Source organism: Haemaphysalis longicornis, unplaced genomic scaffold (genome assembly GCF_048455015.1).
Source record: "Haemaphysalis longicornis isolate Haplotype H1 unplaced genomic scaffold, Haemaphysalis longicornis Haplotype H1 scaffold_13, whole genome shotgun sequence".
Classification (NCBI taxonomy): Eukaryota; Metazoa; Arthropoda; class Arachnida; order Ixodida; family Ixodidae; genus Haemaphysalis; species Haemaphysalis longicornis.
The window spans coordinates 101,130,348-101,158,265 of NW_027526233.1; the positions used below are offsets into that span (position 1 = coordinate 101,130,348).

The following is a 27,918-nucleotide window of genomic DNA, read 5'->3' on the forward strand; positions in this document are numbered from 1 at the left end:
ATCCAGACGAAGGCATCGAACGCCCTACAGATGAAGTGACGCTTACGACGCCAAGGAATGCGGGCCGAACGGACGAGACGAACTACGCCCACTTCCCCACCACAACGGTTTCACTTTCGAAGCTACCATGGCGAAAGCGAGCATGGAGCCGGAACGATTTTGACCGATCCGCCATGCCACCTTACGAGAACAGCACGCCACCCCACGCAAAACGAAAAGACAACCGGCTCCCGCACCATACGCAACGCACACCTCAATCGAAGCAACGTCCTCAACGCGCCGAACTATGCCATCCCTGCACGCTTCAGCTCACCAGCAGGCAAAACCGCTGTCTACGCTCCCACATGCATTAAGCACGCTACGAGCTGCAGGAACACGAACCCCCGACGGAAGCGACGCAACTAAGGCAATGCCGTAAACGCTGTCAAGTTCAGGTCCGACGAGGTGAATACCACACCACACACATAAAAACACGCCGATTTGATATTCACCGAGCCTCATTGAGACAAACACCCTTTAACGAAGTTTCTAGTATCCCGAACAGCAAACTAGAAACTCCAGCATCGAGCAACTGCGAATAAGGAGATAGTGATATTTATACGAACGGACGTCAATCGACGCGGACACTTAATTGTGCCCGGGGGTACTGAGTATTGAGTTGCGAATTTGTAAGCAGTACTCATGAGTACAGATTGAGTATTTATGAATACAGATTGAGTACTCATCATGCATTGGGAGTAGTACTCATGAATACAAATTGAGTACTCATGAGTAAATATTGAGTACTCATGAGCATAGAAGATTCAGTACTCGTGAGTACTGATTGAGTACTCATGACTATAGATGGAGAACCCATGAGTACAGATTGTGTATGAATACTCGTGAGGACAAAGGAGTTTGAGACAAGTGAGTACGATTTCAAATAAATAGGTGATGAGTGAGTATGTGGGATTTTGAGAACAGACAAGCTTTTTGAGTCTGAGTTTGATTGAGTACAGCGTTAATAAAAAAAATTGTGGTTGAGTTTGAGTGAGTTTTTTCTGTTCTGCCGACCTATGAACATAAGTATCACATGCAACAAGGATTAGTGTAGAGGCTAAATTTCCGCTGGGAGTGAGTATGCGTCATGATATACAAAAACAAGCTTCAGTTATCATTGACCGAGCTGTATACTTCATTGAGGACCCGAAGGGAAACATCTCCTTAAGGTCAGCGTCAGGTAGGTTTACTTTAATTAGTTCCTTTGTGTTTAATGTCATCTAGAAGAATAGAAATATTGGTGCTTGTGCGCCCTCAGAAGTCGTTCATATATATGTATAGTGTGCGCGTGATAAAACGCTTATTACAACAGCCACATTCGGCTAGCCACCAACTGAAGAAGGTTGTTGGGAGGTTCGAAGTTAAGCTTGTGTTCTGGGCACTCAATAGAGTACTTTGTGTGGGGCTTTTGCCAGAAAAGCCAATCAAAAGCAAGACAAATCGAGCAGAATGGTGTTTGGTAAGGCAAGGTGAAGAATATGTCAAATGTGCGAAGGGTGTTGTTTACCCAATCGTGTTCGGTTGTGGTACATTTTACACAGGCCAGACAGGAGGTGCCTGAACATTCCTCTTCGGGAACATTCATCTACGTTGAAGCGTACCCCATGTTCCCATCTGTCGACCCACTGCAAGAAGCACGTGTGTGTGCCTCTGCTGTAAAATAGTGAAGTTCTATTTAAGCCCCCACGCCAAGATACTACTCAGGTGAGGTAGGCTTTAGTTTATCTTGTCGCTTAATGAGGAAGGAAGTTATGTCAGTGCCCCGGCTATGCCCCTCCTCAAAGAGGAATTTGGATACCTTGAAAATAGCATCCACTTAATAAGCGCTGACATTTCTTGACTTCATAAGGATCGGTTATGCTTGTCGGTTATGATTATCGGAAGGTCGACTGTTCTGATGCATGTGTGATAATAGATTTTCCACGATTGTCATTCTTTAAAGACGTTGGTTTTTATGATGATCTGTGTATGGGTCTGATGCGCAAGAAGGGAGAGCTGTGCTGAGATTTTGCATTGTTTCAAGAAAACTCAGCTGCGAGTAAGCGCTGGTCTGGTGTAGTTCCTCACTTTATTCTGTGTTTTTCCTGCGCTTTTCGTCACTATGTACGTTATCTAATGCAGCTCGCATATCGAAAGCAGAGACGCAACTGGGGTGTACTTTCCTGAGACGGTCAATAACGGGTTCTTTATTTGGAGGTGGACCTCTTGCATGGAGACTTGGGTACGAAACCCAAACATATTGTGAGGTAACCAGTTGGTGTCTTCAAAAAAGTCAATTACATGACGGGTGATTAGATATTCAAGAAGTTTGCCCACACAGGATGTGAGGGGGGTTGCTCGTAAGTTGTCAAGAATTGTGGCATTATAAGGACTGAAAAGTGGTTTGATATCTGCGAGGCGCAACTGCCGTTGGTACTGGGCCATTAGTCTAGTGGTAGTTGTAGCAGACAAGGAGAGATTCGAGGGGGTCGTGCTTGACGTTGCAAAGTAGTTTGTACTTTAATTATTCGTGTCCGAGTGCTGTTGTGCGGATTAGCCGGATGAGTGCTTGCGTGAGCTCGGCCTTAGTAAAAGGGCCATATAGCTGAGGATTGAGAGTGTCGGCATAGTCCGGCTGGGAGGGAGGTGTCAGAGGTAGTAAGAGACAAATCAACGTTAGACACATCTGGAAGAGCACTTGATCAGGCGGGTGCAAGGGTTGGGGATAAGCCTCATGATGTTTTGCAAAATGGCTGTTCTGGAAGGGGACTCACGCAGTACGTTGTGTAGGATGTGACAAACTTTGTTATTGGTGAGAGTGTTATTCATTTGGTGACACAAGGCGCGCCAGTTTTGGGCTTGCAGTGGTTAGTCTCTTGATAGTTTGACAGTCTCTTGTGTAGTCTGCGCAATACGACATTTGAGCTTCCCATTGTGTTAGTTTCGGTGCCATCGGTTGCGTAAGCACCGTCGCGCCGTCCTTTGATGGCCGAGATGGTAGTCAACTGCTTGGAGATCCTGCGTGAGCGTGATTTTATTAGTGTGGTAGTTTTTTAGAAAAAAGAGTCACTGCTTTCATTGTTCTACATTTTCGGACCGCATATGGTTGGAAGTTTAGTTTAGCGCAACGATTTCCGTCAGTGAGCGGGGCTGACCCCGTCCTTCTATGGCTAATGGTGAGTGTAACGGTGAGGGTAGTGCTGTAGTGCTCACTGCCTAAAGTATGAGGTCGCAAATTTCGCACAAGGTTGGTGCTTTTCCGTCTAAAGTTCAGATCCGCTGTCGTGTCTGGGTCACTCTAGAGCAGAGACCTGTCGGCTGGGTGAAATCGTTCTGAAGGGTGAAGTTGTGGTACTGTGGGATTTGTAGAAGACCATTGCCTATCTTTGAGGCATAGGGATAGCCCCATGTAGCTTAAGGTAAGTTGAAATCTCCAAGGAGTAGCCATTAGTAATGGGTTGTTGTGAATGTGCCACACCACAATGCTGAGGCGTTGTTAGGTTGCGGATAAAGGTTCGGGGGAACGCTAAATGTATAGAGGCTTGGTGCTGCCGGCTTATGAGGAAGGATTTCGAATGGGACGTGGTCGATGCATGACGAATTTATATTATTACTTGGGTTGTCAGTGGACGTGGCGATGACTATGGTCGTGCAACTGTGAGAAGGAGTGGTGTAACTATGTTAACCGCGAAGACTGAGGCATGCGCTGTCAGTTTCTTGCAGTGGAATGTCATCCGGTGTGCTTGAGGAAATGTATAGTTCAAGGACTGCTTTTTGCTTTTGAACAAATAGCAGTTTCATTTCTAGGTGTTCAGGAGTACTTGCGTTGCGGTTCTATTGGTCTTAGGCTTAGTCGTCATTGCCTCAGGTGGGTGGCCTAAACTACGGTTCGTTGGAGCAAGGTAATTTGCTCTGAAATGATATTTAGGGTAATTTGCGGAGTTCACCAATTTGTTGAGGTATACGATAAACTGTTGTACTTGTTGCTCGACTTGTGGCAAGATGCTTGCCGGAAATTGTGCGTCGAGGATTTTGTCTACGTTGGCTTGTGTAAAGGGAGGGGTAATCGCGAGACAGGCGGGCTTGTGGGGACCGTGGCGCTCGCTCCGCTTCAATAGCTTCTACTCGGTGTAGATGTTTGAAATTTTATTGTAGGTTTTTTATCACGCCGAGGGGTGCCGGGGGACGGTGGTTGGAAGATGTATGACTGAAGATAACAGAGGAGAGTTTGGTATGCCGCCTTGAGCAGGGAGTTCAGCAGTCAGAGCGCGAGGGGCAAGAGCAGACCAGCTTATTTTGTCGGTGGCTTGTGTGGACTTCGTGCCAGTCGGCGAGTTGAGAATTAGGCCGCGTAGACTATCTTTACCGGCCTTGGTATGGGGTTGGGAGAAGAGTCAACATTTAGGGGTGCATACATGGTCGCTCAACCTAGTCGGTTGTCCACAGTCTAGGCATTCTTGTCTGACGGGATTCGGGCACACGTCCATGGGGTGCCCCAATTCATCTCACCCGCAACACAATTGTAGGGAGTGGCGAAAACGTCGGCCGTGGAGAAGCGTACTGCACCTCTTCTTGAAGAACGCACGAGAATCCCCTAGAACGTGAAAAGCATGGAGTGGGCTTGCCAAGGATGCGCGCGTGTAGGAGGGTTGTGCAGCTGTCTTGTAGGAGCCCCTGGGTTTAACTTCTTTATCGAATCGTCAAGGTCATGCATGAGCATTGTTCCCGGCGGTGGTTTTCTCGTAGAGGTGGAATCGCATCAGGTTCCCGGTGGTGGTATCATATACGTAAAATGTTGCAGGTCGACATTAAAATTTCTACTTGTATCTTGCTGAGCCTTACTGCAAGCTCGGGATTCGCAGCGATTGTAACAAGTACATTCAGAGTAGGTTATACCGATACAGAGACGGCTTGGTATCAAGTCTGGCGCAGGATCTCACATTCGGTTGATAGAGCTTCGGATAGAGCTTCGGATCGCCATGTAGTTGGTTGGTGGTAGACGTGCAGACATGTCCGATGCTCCAGGGGAGAGGGCTCGAGAAACGGCGCCTTATCTTGGTTTGGAGGGGTGTGCAGGCGGTCACGTCGTGGTGGTAGCAGCGGTAGGTTTGGCGCGTTTCTTTAGAACAGTAATCCATGGGTTTTCTGGCGGAAGTATTCGCCCTCAGTCGGGGTCGGTATCTATGTCGGTGATTAGCCATGAGTGTCAATAATCATTAGCACGATAGAATGATAGCAAAATACAAGTGGTTTGGTAGCTGCAGCGAGCAGAAACAAGTTGATTTCATCATTAACGTGACGTTTGACCCACCGTGATAGCATCATACATTAAGATTGAACTCAACAGCAACTTGGTCGCGATTGCCAATCAAAGCAGGATAGAAAATTGTCATCGGTGTTCAAAATGCCGTGTTTTGCACATATACGGGAGATACCCAGTCAAGCGCTGCTCTAATTTTGGCAATATTGGACAAAATCTCTGACAAACCTCTGCAAAAGGCGCTTGCAAAAACAGCGCGTCAGCGTAGACAACGTCACGCGATATTAACTCTGCTTCTGTGACGAAGTCATTTCTCTGTCATTTGACGAGTCTTTTCACTGTAGGAACTGCTTGAAATTCACATGGCAGGTTTACCCCAGTCTGCAATTCGCTTACGGTGATCTCGTTTATGTGCACCCGTTCTATGCATGTGCCCTCACTTACGCATGTCAATTGCCCATATCAGGATCATTCTTGTTCCGACTTTAAAGCTAGAGACACTTGTAATTTTGCATGAAGCTACATGTGGTAATTTATTTGGTTTATATCAGGAGCTAATTTGGTTTCATCTTTGTTGACACAGCTCCGGCGAGGACTTCTGGCTTTTTTTTGCGTTTGATGAGCCACCAAAAGTTTGCGCCTAAATAATTTCTGTATGTCTGTTCATTATTCAACTAAACACCTGAAGAATCAAGATAATAGAAGTATGAACTTGCGAATGTCCAGGTTGACTGAAAGCTAGCAACGTGAAAGAGGCGAACTGTGAGTGCCATGTACGCCCCCAGGGTTTTTTCCAGTCCGTCCAATTATAAGCGAGTTCAGCCTGGTGAAGCATTCCTGAATTTTGCTCGTAGTGTAAGTCACCATAAACACTCGTCAGCTTCATGTACGCATGACGGAATGTTCAGAATATTGCGAGATGGAGAACTTACGGTATTCGGCGCGTGGACCATTTTTTACAAGTTGGGCTGTTGTAGAACCGATCAGAAAAAAGTCATGCTTTTGGTTCTACCACTCCAAATGGCATACTTTCTCTGCGAGGCCTGGTAGTCTCTGTTTTATATGCTTTCAGCTGGGTGGAAAAATTTGATTCGTTGCAAACATACGATCAACAAACACCCAAACACATTTGTAGCCGCTGCCTGCTATCATACGTGTAACTTTATTAGGAACAAGACTGCAACGATACCGGCCACTTTTTTAAAAGAAATTAAGGTAACCATATGTTCCCGAATCATTTGTTGCCTCCTCGCAGGTCGCAGACATCAACATACATATGGCGGTTCCCATTAAAACGGGGCCAACGTCAGCAACGTGATCAGACAAGAAATGTTCCTTTTGTAACCAAGAAGAGATTTCAAGGTCCCGAGATTCAAGCACATGTCGGAATCCAAGCTGAACTAGGACAACCCCCACGTACAATCCCTACGCATCATGCGCGCAACATTACCAGCGCGATCAAGTTCAATTTTGGCTTCGCCCGCTTCTTCGGCTGCTCGAGGTTCTTCGGCCTCCGTGCTTGATCATCCAGCTTAGTTGGCGCTCTGAATAAATCCCACTACACTTTATATATAGATACCATAAACGAGCTAGGTTAGCCTAAGCTTATGGTATTCTGTAAAAGAAGCCTAACGAGCAGAACTTTGAAGGTGCTCAGAAAACTGTAAATACCGATCACCGGACAATTACACTCTTCAAAATTTTTAAATATATTTCAAGTAGCTAAGTTTGCAGCTCCCAATCGTCAGGCAAGAAGACGGTGGTTAACAACTAACTGTGGTTCACGACTGCAAGCCAACAACCGCTGGTCCCGCAGTTCTGTAAGAAAGTGGTCCTTCAATTGGCGTGTCTTTCATGTTCTGTTCTTAATTTTGTGTAATTAAAGCTGGTGTTTTATATCGCAAAACTTCTGTGCAGTGCTGTTTTGGCGAGACTGTTGCTTCACTCTCTGCTGTAGGCACGAGTTGTTTACAGTGCAGTTGTAAACATAAGAGCTTTCACCTTCCTACACGGGTGCCTGCAGCAGAAATTGGGTAGAGAAAAAAGTTGAGACAATTACTTTGATGAAAGTTGAACAACATCGCATAATAGACTGCTCGCCGCGAAAACACCTGTGTTTGATTTACTTGTTACGATCATTTAGTTCTCAATGCAAGAGCTTCTGCTTGTTTCAGGATTCTGTATCACCTGCAGCATATGTGAAACAGTTCCCTGGTCACCAACGAGCACAGAGTAAAATGAACTAGTTTCGGGGAATGACTCATGAAATGTCCTTTAATAATATTGGGGAGAGAATACGAGGGGTACATGTACATACCCTTATGACATGCGTGGAATAATAGCGATCTTAAGCGTTGAATACGGGGATCCCACCAATGAGTTCTTCTTGGATTCTTGCATGAAAGTGGTGCAATGTTGTACGTTTCGCCCTTCCTGTATGCCGTTGGGCAATCTCTCACAATTGAAAAAAAGTGTCTAATTAGGCTGTTTGAGAACAGTAATAGATATACCAGGGAGTTTGAGAGGCTGGGAGCCTAATTTCGGCATCGTTATAGGCAGTCGACGATTTCTATGACGAATTCAATTTAATAGTACTCACTTCGTAGTCGCAGTACTGAAGCTAACGTGTTAATCGCTCATTCCATGCTAGTGTGCGCATAGGTTAGCCTGTCGTGAGTTCTACTTGTTTAGATATACTTAGGGAACGCGTTTGACACAAATAGTTACTCATGCCTACTGCAATTATTCCAATAAGTCAATGTAAGAATTCGTATTTTTCGCAATTTTCTTGTGGTTTGCGAACAGCACAACTCAGTTGGCTGTAATTAGGAAGCTTACGGTCCAGTACCTGTTCGCTGTTTCGCCCTGCGAGGGTGCCTTCTTGCCCTTGTTTTTAATTCCTTATCTTTATCTCTCAGTCCCAGTGTTGAGATAAAAACAACAAAGTATGCACACGAGCACACGAAGCTCTGTCACAGTGCTCTTTGAAAACGACGACGAAGGAGCTTGTGTGTTAACTGCCTGGTATTTTGTCTGTTTTTTTCTGTAGTAACTCATGTATTCAGCCATCATTTCGGCTGCCCGTTTACGAAGGTTTTCTCCGTATGCGTCACCTGGGTCGTCTGCAGAGTTCCCCGCCCTGAAAGAGCACCGAAGACGGAGTGACGCTGCCAGTGCAGCTCACGCCATGGCCCAAACTGCTGATAAGCGCATGGCTGCCTCTCCAGAGGACTCACTGTTCGTGCCGCCGGCACCAGACGATGACGAGAACACTGATTATAAAACGTCTTCCCCAGGATACAATACTACGGTTGAGGGGGAAGGAGAACTCGCCACCTAAATCAATGACACGGATGAGGAATAGTTCACGCTGGTCAGTCACCATAACAGGCGTATCCTTGGCATATCTGTGGTTGTTTCCCCGACTAAAAGCGAACAGGTACTCAGAAAGGTGAACCCAATCACTCACTTCGCAGCGTTTGAGTCTCTCTTGGGCTAGGCCCAGTTCGCAGCAGGTGTACTGATCAGGGTCCCTTGCCTCTCGACGTGGCCATGCGAAGGCGGTGAATACCCTGCTGAGATGCTACCGGGTAGGGGGTATAGCTGTGTCTGCCCGCCTGGCCCACTCCTACGTAAAGAACACGTGTATCATTAAACGTATTCACAAGTGGTACACGGAGGAAGACCTTATGGGCTATATCGGCCTCAGGGTGTGCTGCACGTGAGAACACGTATACGGCGCATTGGCTCTTCAATTCACAACTGGAAAAACACTCCATCTCATGCACTGGTGCTCTCGTTCGCGCCAAACACAGTACGTCTGACATTGTTCTACGTCGGGATTACAAGGCACGCAGCATCCGGTTACACGGAGACCACTTCGCGCTGCTTCAAGGGTCAACGTTTTTGCCACATCGCGAAGCTGTGCAAAAGAGACAAGTGAGAAACCAGAACAACGGGACCTTCCCACTACAGCAGTTCATCGCAATTGAGAGTTCCAGCCTCCTGATGTGCAACGGGATTGTAATCAATATGCCGAAGACGTAAGGGTGCATCGTGTTCCTTTTAGGAAAGGCAATATAGATGACTACTCCAGCGTTGTGCAAGCCCTCTTCAGAGCTCTCCGGTCCTACCTTGCTTCTATAGCTCAAATCTTCTGCGAAACCATACTTGAGAGCTTCTGAGCCTGGAGTCAGTCATTTTGGGGTTTTCTGAGATGCTGTTTCGGAAGGATGTTAAACGCTCTACTATAGTACAATCAAATGCGAGAAATCTGAAACTTCGTTTGTGAGATTTTCTACAGTTTGTGGTCATAAATACATTCCCCCACATCGTCATTTGTGAGCCCCACAAAAATAAGGAGGCGAAACTTTCTGAATATGAAAGTTTTTCGTTAATCCCTTCTGCCGTGTGGAGCAAAGTACTGGTGTTCATCCGAAGAGAACTCACATATGTCATGCACTCTGTTCAGCTACATGGCAGTAATCAGTATGTTTTCCTCATGGTGAGAAAGGAGGGCTTATCGTTCATGCTACTGGTGGTATATATCTCGCCATCCGGGAGCTTCGATGGTAAGAGACTAGAAAAATCATCTGAGACACCCCTGGACCTTGCATCATAACGGGAGACTTCAATGCACACCATAGGCCCCGGAGTAGCCAGGAGAATCATAGAAAAGGTCAATGACTTCTCTCACTGGTGTGCCGACATGAGCTTTGTTTTGATGGAAGCCGAATGTTTTTTGTTGAGCAACATATAGCAGTTGTCTGCACTTGGCCTTGGTCTCCAGATGTGTGGCTGACAGCATTCAGTTGTTCGCAGATATCAACACCCATGGGACCGATCATCTTCCGACATACGTCAAGACTGAAGGCCTTGAGGGTTTGCTTCGAAGGAATATACGGCCGATCGACTGGAACAGTTGAAATCTCGAATGGAAGACGTCTGCAGTGAAGGGCTTTTCTCGGCATCAAGAATGTCATACCTAGCACAGCGGAGGATACAACGCTACGAGTTTGGTGTGCCAGATATTTCAGGCGGAATGCGCGCAGCCTTTTAACGCGAATGCGTTATTTGGCTAGGTTAACTACCCTAAAGGCGTTAGCGAAAAGCGTCCACAAAAGACAGGAGCATCGGCACGCATTCAGTTCCTGTCGGCTGTGTTAGGATACATCCCCAACTTAAGTAGTTCGGCGAATTGTTAAAACACCTTAATAAAAATTTGTTGTCGTGCGGAACGGAGATACTGGCGTACAATGTATATTGATGATCTTTCGGGGGGCAAAAGAACACACAAAAAATCAACGTATTTTTGCACAAGTGCAAGCACAACGATTTAAGTCATTTTGCGAAAAACTCGATACTCGAAACTCTCTGTCTAAAATCAGGAATACTGTTAAGGGCCTACGAAGAACGACGCAGCAAGGACACCCGTTTATTGCTTTGGCACTTCATCAGAAACGCCTGAAAGTTTACGTTGCGGCAGACATTTGCTCAGAATCGCCAACTGCCCAGATTTGCCGACCTGAGATGAGACACGCGTTGTTCAAACATCACAGGACTCCCGTATTTACCTGTTGTTTTCAACGAAACATCTCGACGCTGGAATATGTCTCTGTCATTGTACATCTTCACCATGACCAGACGGTCCCACATATGCCGCCCTGTGCAAAATAGGTCCAGGGGCCCGTCACAGCTTTTTTGTCGTATAAACCAGTCTTTCAAGGCGGCGTCGACCCTGAAAAGTGAACATCTAACCGTCTGGTGCCAGTTCTCAAAGCAGGAAAGTCTCCGCTGGACCAGGCATTGTATCACCGTACAGCTCTGGCAAGCTGCCTAGGCAAATACTGAAAACAATTTTTTTGTTCTGTCTGAAGTGGTATTTTGAGCACCACAATATCGATCCTCATTTGGATTCCTCGTGGGAATCCAGCCATACCCAAACGGTATGGCTGGATTCCCACGAAGCCGTATTCCACCGACAATGTTAATAACCTTGTGATATTGCGGCAGCACGAGAAATTGCTCAAACGTCTATTTGCAGCGCTTGTCCTCAATATAAAAGGGACTTACGACAACGTAGTACATTAAGTCATTTTTAATAGTGTGGAAAATGCGGAAGTCGATGGGCGAACATACAGCTCGATTCAAAGTTTTCTATGTAGAAGATATGTCTGTGTTGAGGCCACCGACGGCATAACATCCTAGCACTACGTTTCCGGGACGCCCCACACGGCAGTGTTGTTAGCACGGCATTGTTCAACCTCGCGTTGATGGGACCTAAAAGTTATACCAATCACTGTACATCTCTCCATATATGCCGATATTTGCATCTGGGCATCGGAAGTTTCACGTCCTCAGGTTCTGGAATGCCTTGAAAAAGCTTCGACTCACACATGCGCATTCTTGCTTAAACAGGGCCTTGAAACAGCCCCTGATGAGTGTGCAGCAGTGGAATTTACTCGTAAAACAACGTCGCAGTATGGGATCGATTCAATGGACACCCTATTCCTTACGCAAAGAGTCAATGCTTTCTTGAAATCATTATCGATTGGGACTTATCGTGGACAGCCCGAATCTCATCTCTGAGAAAGGGGCTCAATGGAATAGGTCAATGTCTGAAATTTGGGGACGGAAAGACGTTAGTCTTTTCTATTCGCTCAATTCTAGATCTTTACAATGCCCTGCTTCTCGGTATTCAATGTTACAGCCTGTACTGTATGTCCGATACAAGCAAAACCAACTTACGCGCAGTTCAGTCGATACAAGCCCGGCGTCTCTGGACGCGTCTTTGTCTGCCGCGTTGCGCCTCAACAGTGGCAACCACATGCACCGCAAGACATCATCCGATAACAATACACGTGGCAGAGGATGCACCCCGGGCTCACATTAGACATTTCGTTCGCGTGCCTCATCACCACCTGCACTCCTGCCGTCAATGAAACCACGGGCATCCACTTTTTAGATAGTCGTCGTGCCCGCCGAGTCTCCCTCAGGATACACACCTGCGACGCGACCATCTTCACCCCTTTAGAATCTGTGAAAGCCATAAGTTCGTCTAACCATACCGGGAATAACCAAGAAACCGGATATGCCACCACCGGGTCTTAAACGACTTTTCATGTACTTTTTACATAAGCCTAAAAAGCCCGCATTCATGTCTACACTGATGGCTCGTTAATAAACTCCACTTCTGCTGGAGCTGTAATTGTGCAAGCCAGATCTGCAGACATTAAATTCAAGCTGTCCAATATAACAATGTCAACTGCACCCGAACTCGCAGCTATTTGCGAGGCTCTTCTGCACCTAAACCAATATTTATCATTAAACTGAGCCCTGCTCTGCTATTCCAGGACAGCTCTCAAGTGTCTGCAGTCTGCTCTTTTGCGCGGCCCCTACGGACAGCTTGTGGCCGAGATTCTTCACGAGTATGACTTCCTAGTAAGGGATGGACACAAACCTATTTTTTAATTGCTCCCAAGCCCCTGCAGCATTTCATTTCTGCGAATGAATGTGCAGACAAAGCGGCTCATTATACCCCTTGGAAGTACCCAATTGGCTGACATCCCGGTATTGCGCCCTGATACTGCAAGGTCAGTGTGCTCCATCGCCCGCAAAATCACCTCACGCTTACTCTTTGGTATAAGCCTGAGTTTTGAAACTACGCCTGTACTTCCTCGACCCCGACCTGCAGGGCCACCTACCCATTAACATGCCACGCTCGGATGCCATCCTACTGTGCCCCGCTGGATAGTATTTGCTTTCAGTAAAGCATACTCCTTCACTGTCGGCCTAGCTGACCGACGTGCTTGTGACGTATGTGCCACGTACGAAACAATAAAACACCTTTTGTGCCACTGTGTCCGGTTTTCAACGCAGAGACTGTACCTGTAAACCGTACTCCTCAAAGTCGACAACGAGCCAATAACTGCGGAGACTATTTTGTGTTGCAGGTGTTGCGCATCACAGTCCCAAGGGGATACAACAGCATTACTTCGTTTTTAAAGGACACATGCTTGTTTGAACGACTGTAGAGACACCCTGTACCATTTTAACTAGTCATTGATTTGCTTTATTCGTTCAGGGTAGCCTTTATTACCGCCCATGGTTTTGTTTTTGTAGTAACCTTTAATATGTCTCTTTTTCTTCCTCAAGCACTTTTTCCCCGTCTTTTCAATTATATTTTTTCTTTGTCTTTAAATCCCTCCTTTCCCTCTTCTAACGCGTAGGGTAGCCAACCGGACTCTAACCTGGTTAACCGCCCTCCCTTTCACGCACTGGATTATCGTTCCTTCCCTCCCAGTGTGCTGCGTAGCCCTGATTTTCATGCTTTAAGCTGTGTTATTGCCACCGTCAAGGTACGGGCCGCCGTCAAGGTATCCCTCTGTTATTTGTGCGTAAAAACATCGAAGCGTAAATTGGTCGCCGGAATTTAGGAAATCTTTTTGTTGATCTACTAACCCTTCGCGCAATCTCTAGAAATCCCAGAGTATTCTGTTTTTTCACGCGCATTACTTCATACTAACTCGTTGGTATTCGCTCAGGCACTGCAACTGTACGGATTCTTGGCTTGGCCTTGCATACGTATCGTCATAACACAAACATTGTAGTCCGAATACGTAGATACCTCTAGGCGTCAGACGAACGCATAAGGAGAACGCTAGTTTTTAATTTTTGGTACAGCTAATGTTTCGAAACTACTCTTGGCGGATAATTTATTCGAATAGCATTGGCAGCTAATTCCTGGCTTTGCGACTAATTTTGCAGCATTTATTTTAAATCTTGCCACTGTTCATTTCGTCTTCAAAATAAGAGCGCATAAAACAAGACAAGATGTTTTTGCCGCATGGTGTGGTTGGCGCGGCACTAATCTATTTCCTAATATTGAAAATGGTCTCCCATTTGGTCTCTACCCGAAAATGGTATCTACCCGATATATATCACCCACCGTTTTATTAGCGAATTTGTGTAGAATCGACTGTAAGGTCACTTGTCATTTAGTATTCTTTTTCGATATTCTTAATAATTCTTTATATGGTTGTCAAGAAGAAGAAGGATGCGACGTTATTTCTGTGAGAACGTTTTAATTTTGAGAACTTGAAAACTTCATTATTGAGAACAATTTTAACTTGAGAAAAGCCCGCTGCAAGGTCATGTTACAGTTTTTGGAGACGTCTGCTCTCACATCCCTGTTGATGGTTTGCTGGTTAACAACAATAACTTTCGTTGTTCAAAAGAACATGAACCCAGTACGCTGTGACACAGATTGTAGCTGTGGAAAAGGCTTGAGACACTAAATCAAGGCTTGATTGGCTGCCGAGATGCGGTTGTTAGGGGTATCTGTAGTAGCCTATATTGCAAAACGTTTTTGCCTCAACCCTGCATACTCTCTGGATAGCTGCGAAAAGAGACTGCTGCGCTGAGCAATCGCCTACAGCAAGCAACCTATTGCAGAAGTGCGAAGTGCATATGAACATTGAACTGCGGCCCTGGACTAGGTTCGGGTGGCTCGATCACAAATTCTACATTCTTCATTATTTTCTTTAAGCGCTTCAAGTGAAGACAGTAGAAGGAAACACAGGCAGGAGCCCTGGCTTTAAACTGAGCACTATTTATTGCTTCCCGAAATGTTAGGGGAAAAATATAATTACGTGACACTCGTGCACAAACAAAACGGCACACAAACCCTTGTGGCAAAGTGCGAAAGCATTTGCTGTGGTAGAAGCATTATAGTTTTCGTGCATTATAGATGTTTCCACATATTGACCGAAGAAGTTTCTTAACATTTTCCCTTCATTGGTTAGCTATTCATTGGGTTCACTGTTAATTTCCCTACGAAAGTCATGAGAAGCCGTCCAAACAGTTAACAAAGTTAAAAAACAAATCGCAGTGTATAACCTAAATCGCAATAAAAACATTTATCTCGCGCGATGGTTTCCAAAAATTTAATTTCATGGTGTTAAGTATGTGCAATGCAGCAGAAATTTGAACCAATGATAAACTCTTGCAGCATGGCTCCAACTGGCGTACCTGTTTATAATACACGAGGCGATGTTCATCTCAGTATTGCACGCTATTTACAGCACATTTCGGTTATTCTTGCTGATGGTCACCAGAGCACCGTGAAACTCTGTATAAATAAATATTGTTTTTGAAGCACGAAATAGTTATTCATGGTTGCACTGTAGACACTCCTGGTGTGCCTTTAGATTGTGATCAAACCCAAGCTGTCAAGAAGTTTTCTGATTCCCCCAGCTGTTTTGTGAGGCTATGTCCGTATATAAGCTTTACACGTATTAAGCCGTCTTCGCTCATGCACTCAATATCTTTTTCGGAAAGAACACTAGGTTGTCGTTTGGCAGGGAACATTTCAGGGATTGTCCAAACAGATGGTGCTCCATAGCTCTTCAATCTCTAGCCACAGCTTACTCGTCAGTTCCCAATAAACGTGTGGAAACGCGACCGACCATGGTATCGGATCAGTCGTGTTAAGCAAACACGAAAACCAAAACAATTACTTAGGTACTGCATCTTTCATCTGTACAATGTCAGCTGAGCAATTGCACTAGCCAGACTGAGTGCCTCCTACCGTATGGGCAAGAATCATTGCGCCTTTGCCTTTGTGGTACACCATTTTCAGTTCGTGTGGGAAAAGATTATGTGTACCTGTTTCGTCAACTAGGAGCCCGGTGGCGGGTCGAGAACTGCACTTTGAGTTTCAATTAAAATCGATTTCCACCACCTACAAGTGTGCTCAGGTGCGCAAAGTCGTCCGCTTGTATTTTATCACCAGGTCGGAGCTCGTGACCGATGCCATTGCGATTGGAGTGCTTGTGCCTTTGCCCATGTTACTTTTTATGTTTAAAACTTCCCCTCTACACCGCGTTACCATTTATGATGTCCAGTCTTGGTCCTTCCTCAAATCATTCTAATCTATACACCTAGTGTTCCAGGGTGCAGTGGTCTACGGCCAGAACTTTCTTGCTGGTGCCCCTTCTATGCATTTTGCCGTGCCTAGAATCCGTCATTGATCCGTACACCACCACCACATCCATATATCTTCTAGTGGGCACCCCATAGCGGTACCACAGTGTTGTTATTCGGACGCTCATTCTTCTAAATAAATATATTGAGAGGACTAAGGTTATTGACTCCCACAATCGTCCTTTCCGGTTGACTGTGGTTCGTAAAACAATACTCATTCCCGCTGACGGAGTTACCTTACAGTTCATATAACAAAGTTAACCTATGGGTGTTGTACATGCCAAATGCTAATAATTACAGTTAGGACGAAATATGTAACATTTTCTATAAGTAGGGAATGATCTCCTAATCAATGTATAACTATTCACATAATGGTTCAACCTGTTCTTTAGTTGAAAAGTATAGGGACTATTTTGAATGAAAACCTCTCTTGGAACTCTCACATTAAACTGATAAATAGCAAAATAGCAAAGCACTAAAGAAAACTCCGACTTCACAGCACCCTGAACAGCAGGCCAACTCTATTACCTGTTTTCACAATTATGTTTCAATAATTGTCCTTCATTACAGTATGCGGGGATAATATGGAAAGCCATCATATTTATCTTTCGAAAGCATTAGAGTCCTCCCGAAATAATGCTGTAAGGTTCATTTTATCTTCATACTCTTACCATAAAATTGTGTCTTGTCTGAAAAAATACTTTCAGCTTCCGCTACTCGCCATGTGCAGCATATTTCCGATTCTAACATATATCCACACATTGTATAACAGCATTTAATTTGAACACACGCACATTCGCCCAGCCCCTGATGTTTCAATTCACCTTGATTATGCCCATACATTTACCTCGATATTTACCAAAACAAACATGCATCAAACTTCCCCGCTCTGGGTCAGTATTATGGAATGCAATTCACCGCCGTCCCACATGGCGAACCTAAGCAAGACGTCAACAATTCAGTGCCCTTTTGACATGAAGTGAAGAGAAAGACGACGACGATAAACCAGACCCACTATTCGGAACCATTCAAACACCTGAGAGCACAATCATCACCATCAGCTCCCGGGGTCGCTGACCCTACATTGACGAGCCGGCCAACGGGAAGCTGCCAGCGAAAGCGGTCGGCGAGAGGGAGGGTCGTGTAAGGGAAATCACCGAGATTCCACGTGTAACTGCGAGCGAGACGTATGTCGGTCTGGTGCCCAGATCCGAGGTAGTCTCAATGGTCGCCCACTAATGAAACCGCTTGGGCGTCTTCTCAAATGTCGCCAGCCGTTTCGTGGGGCAGTCTCCGAAGGCGGCGCGTTTAAGGACTGACGTTTAAGACACGAACGGGAGCATGGACCGCGCCGTGCAAGCAAGGTCGTGTACACCCTGCCCGGAGCAGACGACGCCCTCGAGCACCTCTGCCATGCGAAGTAGTTCTCCGCGATGGATCTGAAGACCGACTACAGGCAAATTGAGGTGGACGAGAGAGACCGAGAGAACACCACATTTATAACCCCGGACTGCCTATACGAGTTCAAGGTGATGCCCTTTGGGCTGTGCACGGCGCCAGCAACGTTTCAAATAGTCGTGGACACTGTGCTATTTGGCCTGAAATGGCACTCATGCCTCGAATACCTCGACGACGTTGTGGTATTCGCCCGGAGTTTCGACGAACACCTTGCAAGGTTGGAGTCTGTACTCGAGGCCATTCGTAAGTCGGGGTTAACGCTGAAGTCTGAAAAGCGCCGTTTCCGGTACCAAGAGCTCAATTGTTTGGGCCACGTCGTCAACGCCCCGGGAGTCCCACGTGACCCGGCAAAAACATCAGCCATTGCTAACTTCCCAAGGGCGAAAGGCAAGAAGGGCGTGGGAAGATTTCTCGGGCTGTGCGCATAGTACCGGCGCTTCCTCGAAAACTTCGCACGCATTGCTGAGCGACTGACGCGCTAGATGAAAGCCAGCACCACTTTCAGCTGGGAAAACGACCAAGAAAAAGCAATCTGCGAGCTGCAAAAACACCTGCAAGGCCAAGCCGTGCTCGCTCATTTCGACCAAGACTCCGAAACGGAAGTGCACACTGACGCCAGTGTGCATGAGTGCCGTCTTCGTCCAACAACAAGGCGGTTACGAAAAAGTAATCGCATTTTCAAGACGTGGTCTCTCGAAGGAGGAGAAAACCTATGCAGCCTTCGAGAAATAGGGCCTCGCAATTATATGGGCTATTTCACAATTGCGCCCCTACGTGTATGGTAGGTCGCCTAAGGTTGTAACAGACAGCATGCGCTGTGTTAACACGTCAATTTCAAGGACCCCTCTGCCCGTCTTGGGCGGTGGAGCTTGTGCCTGCGGGAGTCCGACGCTACAATCATCTATAAATCTGGCAGGAAACACTCCGACACCGATTGCCTGTCGAGTGCCCCCGTCGACCCACCAGCACAAGACCGATGAAGACAGCCCGTTCTTCAGAGTCGTAACGGAGAGCGAGCTAGCCGCCCAGCAGCGTGCCGACCCCGACTTACGCGTCATAATTGACTACATCGAAGGACGCAACGTCGCCGTGCCTAGAACCTTCAAACGCAACATACCAGCATTCATCCTGAAAAACTCCGTTCTCGTGAAGAATTTCAGCGCCGGAAGCAGAACGAATTATCTTCTTGTCATCCCCGCAGACCTTCGCTACGAAATTTTGGAAGTGTCGTACGACGACCCGACTTCCGCACATCTCGTAACAGCCCGCACAATCTGAGAAATTTAGGCGAAGTACTACTGGCCCCGCCTTACATCCGACGTCACCCACTACGTCCGGAGCTGTCGTAACTGCCAGCGACGAAAGGCGCCACCGACGAGACCCGCCGGACTTCTGCAGCCGATCGCTGTCCCATGGAGGCCCTACCGACAGATTGGAATAGACCATCAGAGCCCGTTCCCTACATCCCGATCCGAGAAAAAGTTGATTGTCGTAGCGACAAACTACATGACACGCTACGCAGAGACCGCCGCTCTTTCGAGGGGGTTTGCACAAGAAGTCGCAAAGTTCTTCATAATCCAAGTTGTGCTGCGACATGGAACCCCGAAAGACATAATCACGGACCTCAGAACGGCCTTTACTGAAGAGCTGATGCAAGAAATATTACGCTACGGCAACACGAATCACCAAAGAACGACAGCGTACCACCCCCAAATGAACGGACTAACAGAACGTCTGAACAAGACAATCGCAGATATGCTGTGAATCTACGTCGACGTTGAGCATAAGACTTGAGACGAAGTGCTCCCGTATGTCACGTTTGCCTACAACATGGCTATCCAGGAAAATACGGAGATGACGCCGTTCGAGCTCGTCTACGGAAGACGGCCGACTACGACACTTGACGCCACGCTTCCGCACGTAGAAGACGACGACCTCAGCCCCAACGTCCAAGGATACCTTCAGCGTGCGGAGGAGGCCCGTCAGCTGGCTCGAGATTGTACAACGGACCAGCAGCTGGTGGATATCCGGGTGGTACAACCTCCGACGCCGAGACGCCGAGTACCACCCTGAGGATCGTGTGTGGGTTCGGACTCACATCCGTCGACGCGGACTAAGGTAGAAGCTTCTGCGACGATATTTCGGACCCTACCTGATTCTACCACGTGTCGGTCAACTTACCTACGAGGTGATCACCAATGGTGATTCCGGAACATCACGACGACGCACCCGGCGCAAAGTTGTCCACGTGGTTCGCTTGAAAGCTTGCTATGCAAGATGACGGACTTATTTTTGTTAATTGTTCGCATTGTCTTTTTTTTCGCATTGGGTCGCTGCCCTCTTAGAGGTAGGGTAATGCCGCGAACCATGCATGGGTTTGTTTATTTATTGTTTCTGTTTTCTGCTCGGCCACGCACGGCTCTGTTATCTGTGTCCCAAGTGAAACGCGCTCTTCCATTCTTTATTTTAAGGCCGCACGGCTATCTCATTTAAATAAGCAGACTGTTTCATCTTAACGTCACTAGCCCAGAATACTCTTCTCTGACCTACAATGTTCCGGATGTAAATCGACGGTTCGAGAAACACTCGCGCCGAAAGATTAAAGCCTGCCGAGCAGACGCCGCGGCATTCGAATCGTTGACGCTCGCCTTCGCTTGTCCCTTTGTTGACTGCTCCTTGCCTGCCAGAATTTTTTTAGTTGTTAGGGGAGCACAAGTTCGCTCCAGTAAACTTGTTTTCCATGAAGAGAAGTGTGTCGTCTGTGGCCACGTGTAAATATTCGGCCTAACCGATACCTGGGACTCAACTAGCGTCATCCGCTCCGAAATTTTTCGCTATGTCTTCAATGTTTCTGTTTAAAGCGTCGATATAACTAAACAAAAAGGAAGTGGTGAACTTTCAGCAATTCGAAGATATCGTCCGTCATTATGCGTGCGCACAAACAGCGACCTCGAGATGATAGGGGCCTCAGTTTTTTCAGTAATCCAAAAGTAATAATTGGTTTTTGCTACACACCTCCTTATTCACAGGCTACTTTCGTTAAGGGCCTATATTAGGCAAGTAAGGTTATTCTAAACCGTTATTTCGTGATGTTTTCTCGTTTTTTTCAAGAATCAAGCGACTTTCTATAAATTTGTTCAGTGTCCTCTTTAACACAATTTCTTTCTTACCTGACTATAATAACACAAAACTGCGCAAATGGCATCGCCCTCGTCTCCACTAATCGTCCTGATTCGTTTCTTCTATTGCATACTTGCTTGGAATTAGCGAACATTTTTTTATCGCTCTCGATATTCACGTAGCTATCATAAAAATGAAACGAAATAGAAAAACTGTACTCTACGGCAGAGCTGACTGCCCCGCTAAAAATAACCCGTCGTACAGTTCATTTAAGTTTTTTTTTCAAAATTTTTATCACCATTCCGTCGATGATAACCAGGGCAAGTTTGTGCGTGAAGTTCTGAACTGACCTATACGTGCATTCACGTATGTGCCTTGCTACAAAATCCACTACAAACCTTTAGCTAACAAAAAGAGCGCCTTTATTGCCTTTATCCCCTGGCTGCAAGAAATGCAACAAAAAAGCGCTCCTCTTTGCATGAGCAGAAGGGGGATAAAAGCGAAACGAAAGGCCGAGAGGTTATCCAGGCTTAGAGCCCGGATTGCTTCAAATGATTATAATTATGCTCTTAAAAATGTCACATTGTATTTTCTATCCATGCTAACCAATAACCATAGGCACTTCTGGCAACAACATATTATGTCGGTTGACTTGTGAAATTAAAGGACCCCTGAAAATAAAAGTGCAACTGTCCGGCAACAAATATTTCTTAAACTGTTTTATTCAGATGCAACACAAAACAATCCTCGAGCGAAAAATTACTGACTAAACCACAATGCCTCAAATACCTTCCGGCATTGCTGGTATATATAAAGCAAATAACTTTGTAGTCCCACTACGCCTGGTTAGGACAACATAATCACAGGAATTCTAGCAAAACACGTCTACTTACAGTGACATTCCACTGGTAAAAACTTTTCAATAATCGTTACACATGCCCTCTCTTTCGACACCATGGAACATTCGAAAGGTAGTTCCAGTTTACAAATTGGTGAATAAATATAATCTAGCTAACTACCGTCCCATTTTTGCCCTACGCGTAGTTGTTGCACGCAATTCGAACATGTTAATTATCCAATTTGGTAAAATTACTACAATAAAGCTGATTTTTAGCGTCGGCACAACATAGAATTTTCAGATAATTTTCTTGTGAAACTTGACTTGCATTACTAACTAATAAAATGCATGGTATCCTGGATCCCTCATCCCCCGCCAAGTACATTTTTATGAATTATTTGTAAGCGTTCGGGTAAGATATCACATAAAATCCTACACCATCAACTAGAATATATAGCATTGACTGGCATGTTCTTGGATTAAACACATTTTAACAAATCGTACCCAATTTGTTTAGGCGAAAGGCCTGAACTCCCAATAAATTAGTGTTGAAACCATCTTCGGTCGCCTTTTATTTCGTAACTATATTAACGGCCTCTAGAGTACCGCAACTTCTAATTTGCATACTCATACGGGTGATGGTATCGTATTTCAGAAACTTAGCACGCAAAACAATACTCTAATATTTAAATGCTATCTCTCTGCTATTGCCAACTCGTGTAATACCTGGCTAATGAAACTAAATCAAAACAAATTTTAAGGTTATCTATCTTTCTATGATAAGCGTTACTAGATGTTCTTACTACCTGAAAAATGCATGTTAGAATCCGTTGACTTTTGCAAATATTTAGGTGGCCATATTACGTCTAGTCGATCGTAGGAGCTTCACATGGAATACATTGCTAATAAACCTAGCATAATTCTGGCGTACTTGAGTGGAACCTTTCATACCGCGCCACCTTTATTACAAATAATACTGCACGAAACATTAGTACGTTTCAATTAGAATACGGCTCACGAATCATGGGCCCAAATCATCAAAAACTAATTGGCCCCCTTGAAGTGATTTAGAATCGCTGTAAATGCTTCAAAATTTCCATTTAGAATTGTACGCAAGGACAACAACAATGAAGTGGAATGTCAACCTGCCCTTGTTACATACTCGTCGCAAACTTTCACGACTCAGCTTGTTTCACAGACTGTACAACAATAATGCACTACGCAATGATTCAATTCCTACTCCGTTATACGTGTTCGATTCCCGGCCGCGCCGGCTGCCTTTGAGATGAAGGCAAAAAGCCAGAAACCACTCTGTTCAAGATTTTGACGCAGGTTAAAGATAGCAAAAATAGAGCGCGACATGGACAACGATTCGAAAGAAGAACAGGGGGAGAAGCGCTCACTTACAACTAACATATAATAAAACATCGTCTCATATTTAAACATGTATCATTAGGAGTCTGCGCACTCGGTTACAATAAATATAAAGCATCAAATACATGCCCATGATAAAAGTGACATTTTCAAAAACTCAAACTCGCTGGCACGCGAAAGCACAGATGTACCGCTGATGCACTTGTCCCCTTTCTGCTTTATATAAAACGCTTCCAACAGCTCTCTCGCAACTGTATTATCACTCTTGCCGAAAATTCTAATCTGCTTAATGAAAGGTATGCATTTTTCTAATACTCTACCGCTTCATAAGGGGAGGCCTACATCGGCCAGGTAGTCAGATGGGCATAGTTCTTCTCTCAACAGTAATGTGCGCCCGCCTTTACCCCCGCATTGCGAAGATTGCTGACTTGTCAGTCCTTCGGAAAAATGGTGACCTTTCTTTTAGCAGATTTGAATTCTCGGCAGGAGTGACAATACAGTGCCGAGGGAGCTCTTGGAAGCGTTTTATATTAAGCAGAACGAGGACAAGTGCGTCGCCGATACGTCTGTACTTTTGCGTGCCAGCGAGTTTGAGTTTTTGAAAACGTCACTTTTATTGTGTCCATCTGTTTGATGCTTTCCATTTATTGTACCCTAGTGCGCATGCTCCTAATGATACATGTATTAATATGATCCTTCAATAAATGTTAGTTGCAAGTGCGTGCTTGTCCCGTCGTTCTTATTTAGTGTCGTTATCCAAGTGGCGCTCTATTTTTTATTCACAATGCCCCAAATTGCCCAACAGCTATATTTAATGAAGGTTAAGGATCCTCATCTGGTCGCATTTAATCAGGAGACGTCCACTACGGCGCGCCTCATCTACTGTGCAGCGTCGGCGCGCTAAAGGGACACTGAACTGAATTTGTCAAGCTCCTGTTTTTGCTTTCACTGAGTAGGTAGGCTCAAATAAACACACTTTTCGTCGTTCTTCCGGCGGGAGGCGGTATTTATTTTATAAAACTCGGAAGAACAGCTGCCATGAGCGGTTTACGGCAGGCGCACTAACAAACAGCACTGCCATAAATACAAGGTATCACGTCATTGGACGACTTCCAAGAATTGAATTCAAACTACAGTTTCCGTTTCGGTTCTAGGAGACAAGATGCTAAGCACCCGACATTATCCTTGGATGGGCATTCTCTACATATCCATAATCAGCATACCGTGCTTCTTCTGCTATTGGGGTCGCAAAAATACTTTTTAAAAGGAATTAAATTACATTACTCATTACTTTCCTAGAATTTTCTAAAACGTAATTAAAACATTACAAATCACAGGTGGCCACAGACGTAATGACCTTAAATTACTACAACTTTTCAAAAATAATAACATTACTCTGAAATTATTTTAACGAAAATTCACCATTCATATACACTATATTTACACTCATAAACATATACACTGAAATCTCCAAAATATTTGTTTATACTCTAATTTATGTACAGTTTATTTACAGTGCTATACATTGGTATGTCGGATATCTATATTGCATTTATATCTATGTTGATATCGATATTGATATCTATATAGATATCTGTATAGATATTTGTATTGGTTCAAGGTTGGCGTCGGCAAGGTGTCCCCGTTTGTACGGCTAGTGTCTTTAGCATGGCAAAAGAAACTCTCTCGTACAAATGGGGACACTTTTCCGATGCCCACTTCTTATCGCCGCTCCTTCTGAGATACAATATAGATATCTAACATACCAATGCACAGCACTCTGAATAAACTGTACATAAGTACCCTCCGCTGGCGTGGATGAGGGCAGGGTTGTGTTGAACATAATGAAGAAGTTTTTTATCCAATGCCGAGAGACTCTCTCGGCTTTAGAACATTACTTGGTCAACTTTTTTTGCCGTATAGAAGCGGGAAGGCTATATTGCAGTCAAAGGTAATTGGGAAAGTAATGAGTAACTTTCATGAAATTACTTGCCTGAAGTAGTTGATTACATTACTAAATTACACACACTCAAAAGTAATTCATTACGTTACTCATTACAGCAAAAATAATTTAATTACTGCAATTCAGATATTGAAATTTCATAACTGCCATGTCTGTTGTGCTACCTTCTCGTACATAAAATGCGTCAGATAAGTCTTCCAGCATGGCTTGGAATAGTAATAATTACTAGCCGAAGGGTACGCAGTGGATGCTCAAATTCGATGCTCTTTTACTTTATCTTTGGAGCTTGCCTGGCTCGTGCCTCTATTGTAAGAGGCGTTTAGCACCAGGCCAGGGGTCGGCTGATTGACGACTGTTACAGCAAGCAGTCGGTGCTTATGGCAGCAACACAGCAGCGAGAACTCACCAGCGCGTCACTGTCAGTCTGCACGCTTCCTACGAAACTCTAGCGGATTACCGTTAGAAGGCAAAAATTGTCTATTCAGTATTGAAAACTTTGCGCAAACACAAATGAATCAACTTAACAAAATTATACAATCAATCAATCAAAGTTTTTTTTTTGATACAGTATCAGGTATTCGAACTTTCGACTTCCGAAACAATATAACTAGGGCTTCAGACCCCGCGGCCAAACTCCAGCGAATCCAGCGTTGGAAATATAAAGTATATAATATATAGCCACTTTATTTTTGTTTTATCATTGCAAGCTGCTTACATCGTTATTTTTTGTATAGCGCTCGTGCAGTAAGCGTCCTCAAATTCCCACAATATTTCATGGCTAGCGACTGCATTGTTTAGACGCAAAAGCGTTTACAAATATGTGTTTGTGGTGCTGACCGCTATGTTACTTCACCCAGCTCAAAAAAGTGCATCCCGAACCTTGGTTCTTTGCTGTACGATAAACGTTTTCGATCCTTTTAACTCCTCAATATCGATAAAAACTCCGCTGACACTTAACTTCACTTGGCCTTCACTTGGCCTTGGCCTGACCTTCACTTGGCCTAAGGTTTTTCCACTAGTGTACCAGTCAGCGAAGCGTCACATGTGCGCTTGTGTGGAGCCACGTGGACTTAGTGCTCAATACAGCCTACAAACTAACAAACAAAAGGTACGTTGTTCCTCGCATGAACATAAGGTGAATTCAACTGAGTGAACTCATTGAATGCGTTTACTCAGTGAATGCGTTCACCCAGTTTCAACTGAGTGAATGCATTGCGGCAACCCGCACGCCGCAGGCCGCATAACCTCTGGGCCGACTTATTTTGTCGAGTCTTCGACGAGCCATGCAGTAGGACAGTCAAACCAAACCCTCTTGTTTTGACGTCACACAAAACGTCATAGAAATCGGTAAAAGAGGATGCAGAGAGGATGACCGCCTTTTCTATTTGATTTTTCTTCTAAGTAAAGTCGCTTAACGCAGCATGAGTGGTCCAAACGTGGCCTAGAGACTCTGGACAGCACTTTGTGCTGGTAATCCCGTAAGTTTTACCAATCACCTCAGTGTCAATTTACACTTCATAATACATCAATTCATCAGAAATCCTGCTCCCTCATATCTTTCCCACCGCATTCATCGAGCCCATAAATTAGGTTTCGGTACATAATTTACAAAATTTTCGATCAGTCACTTATACCCCGTACATCCCGATACTGTAACCACCTGTGACCGCCAAATACTGATCATCATTTTTTTCACGACGCCTTGCCTAACATTGTTTAATGAGGGGAATTTATTTTTTCTTCATACATTGGCTGTTTCATTGTGTCCCTTGTAAACAGAGCTACTCCCCTCTGCGCTGATTTATAAATAAATAAATAATTAAGAAATAAAATAATAAATAAATAAATAAATAGTTATTTTTATAAAAGCTATATAAAACCCCCTGCAAAAAAGTGTAACCTTGTTGTTTGCTTCTCTTGTTTCAGATGCCTGCGAAACTGAAAATATGACGCAGCTCCCTCAGTGTGAACTTTGGGAAAGATACCGCACACATAAAGTCAACCACACGACCCAATTGCTCACAAGTCCCGGTTGCGCGCATTACTTCAAATGCAATTGCAACAACGATTGGGTCTTGGAAATGTATAATCGCTCAGAGTGCAAGCTATATTAAAGTTGTAATGTGGACCACGACATCCACTTGTGAATTTTCTCAGTGTAACAGTAAACATATATACATATTTATTTACGGTTTTGAATGTTTAAGTATACTCGCAATTGCATAAATGACAATTATGAGATAATACATTCCAAGAGCAGAAAAATCTAAAAACCCTTTGCCAATCGTTGCTAATGTTGCACAACTAGGCTTCTCCGTTTTCTATTTAAATCTCTGTCCGAAAACTTACGTCACTGCATTTACAGCTCCGAGGCTTTGCCTTTTCGTCTCTTCTATTTCTCCAACAGCCAACGGAAGGTTCATTCTACCTTCATGTGTACCTTTCACTTACGCCTCTACGCCACGCCCCCCTTGTATCTAAAAGGTCAAATTCAATAGAAATTTAAATTGACACTGCCATGCGCTCATCTATCCTCTATTGCCCTTGTAGCACGAAGTATTGGCGTAACACTAAACGTCCTGCCATGAAGGTTATCAGCATTTTTTGACTGGGCGTAGTGGCGCAAGAACCCACCACCTGTGCACAGGCACCGAGCGGGACATGTCACAAAATCTGTACTGCGAACGCTTTCTTGGAATTTTCTGACATCATAAGTAACGTTGCGCTTTAATGCTTGAAGTTAAACGCTCGCATACATATTCTCAGCTCAACTGGCCCTACATGGTAAAAAAGCCTGAGCCTGCACTTACATATTTTTTGTAAACACCCTTGCAGGTAACAAGGGATATCGCAAACACCCACTGAAGCGTATTGGCCAAAGCTTGCTCGAGGTAATGTTACCTT

General features: G+C 44.9%; 1 long non-coding RNA gene across 1 annotated transcript in view; it reads left to right on the forward strand.

Moving 5' to 3' along the window:
- LOC144164160 (uncharacterized) overlaps nt 1-27,137 on the forward strand; it is a 103,668-nt gene extending 76,531 nt beyond the window's left edge. Inside the window, exon 5 of the long non-coding RNA XR_013321087.1 lies at nt 26,941-27,137. This is a non-coding gene — a long non-coding RNA (uncharacterized LOC144164160). The remainder of the gene's footprint in view (nt 1-26,940) is intronic.
- Nucleotides 27,138-27,918: the final 781 nt, after the last annotated feature.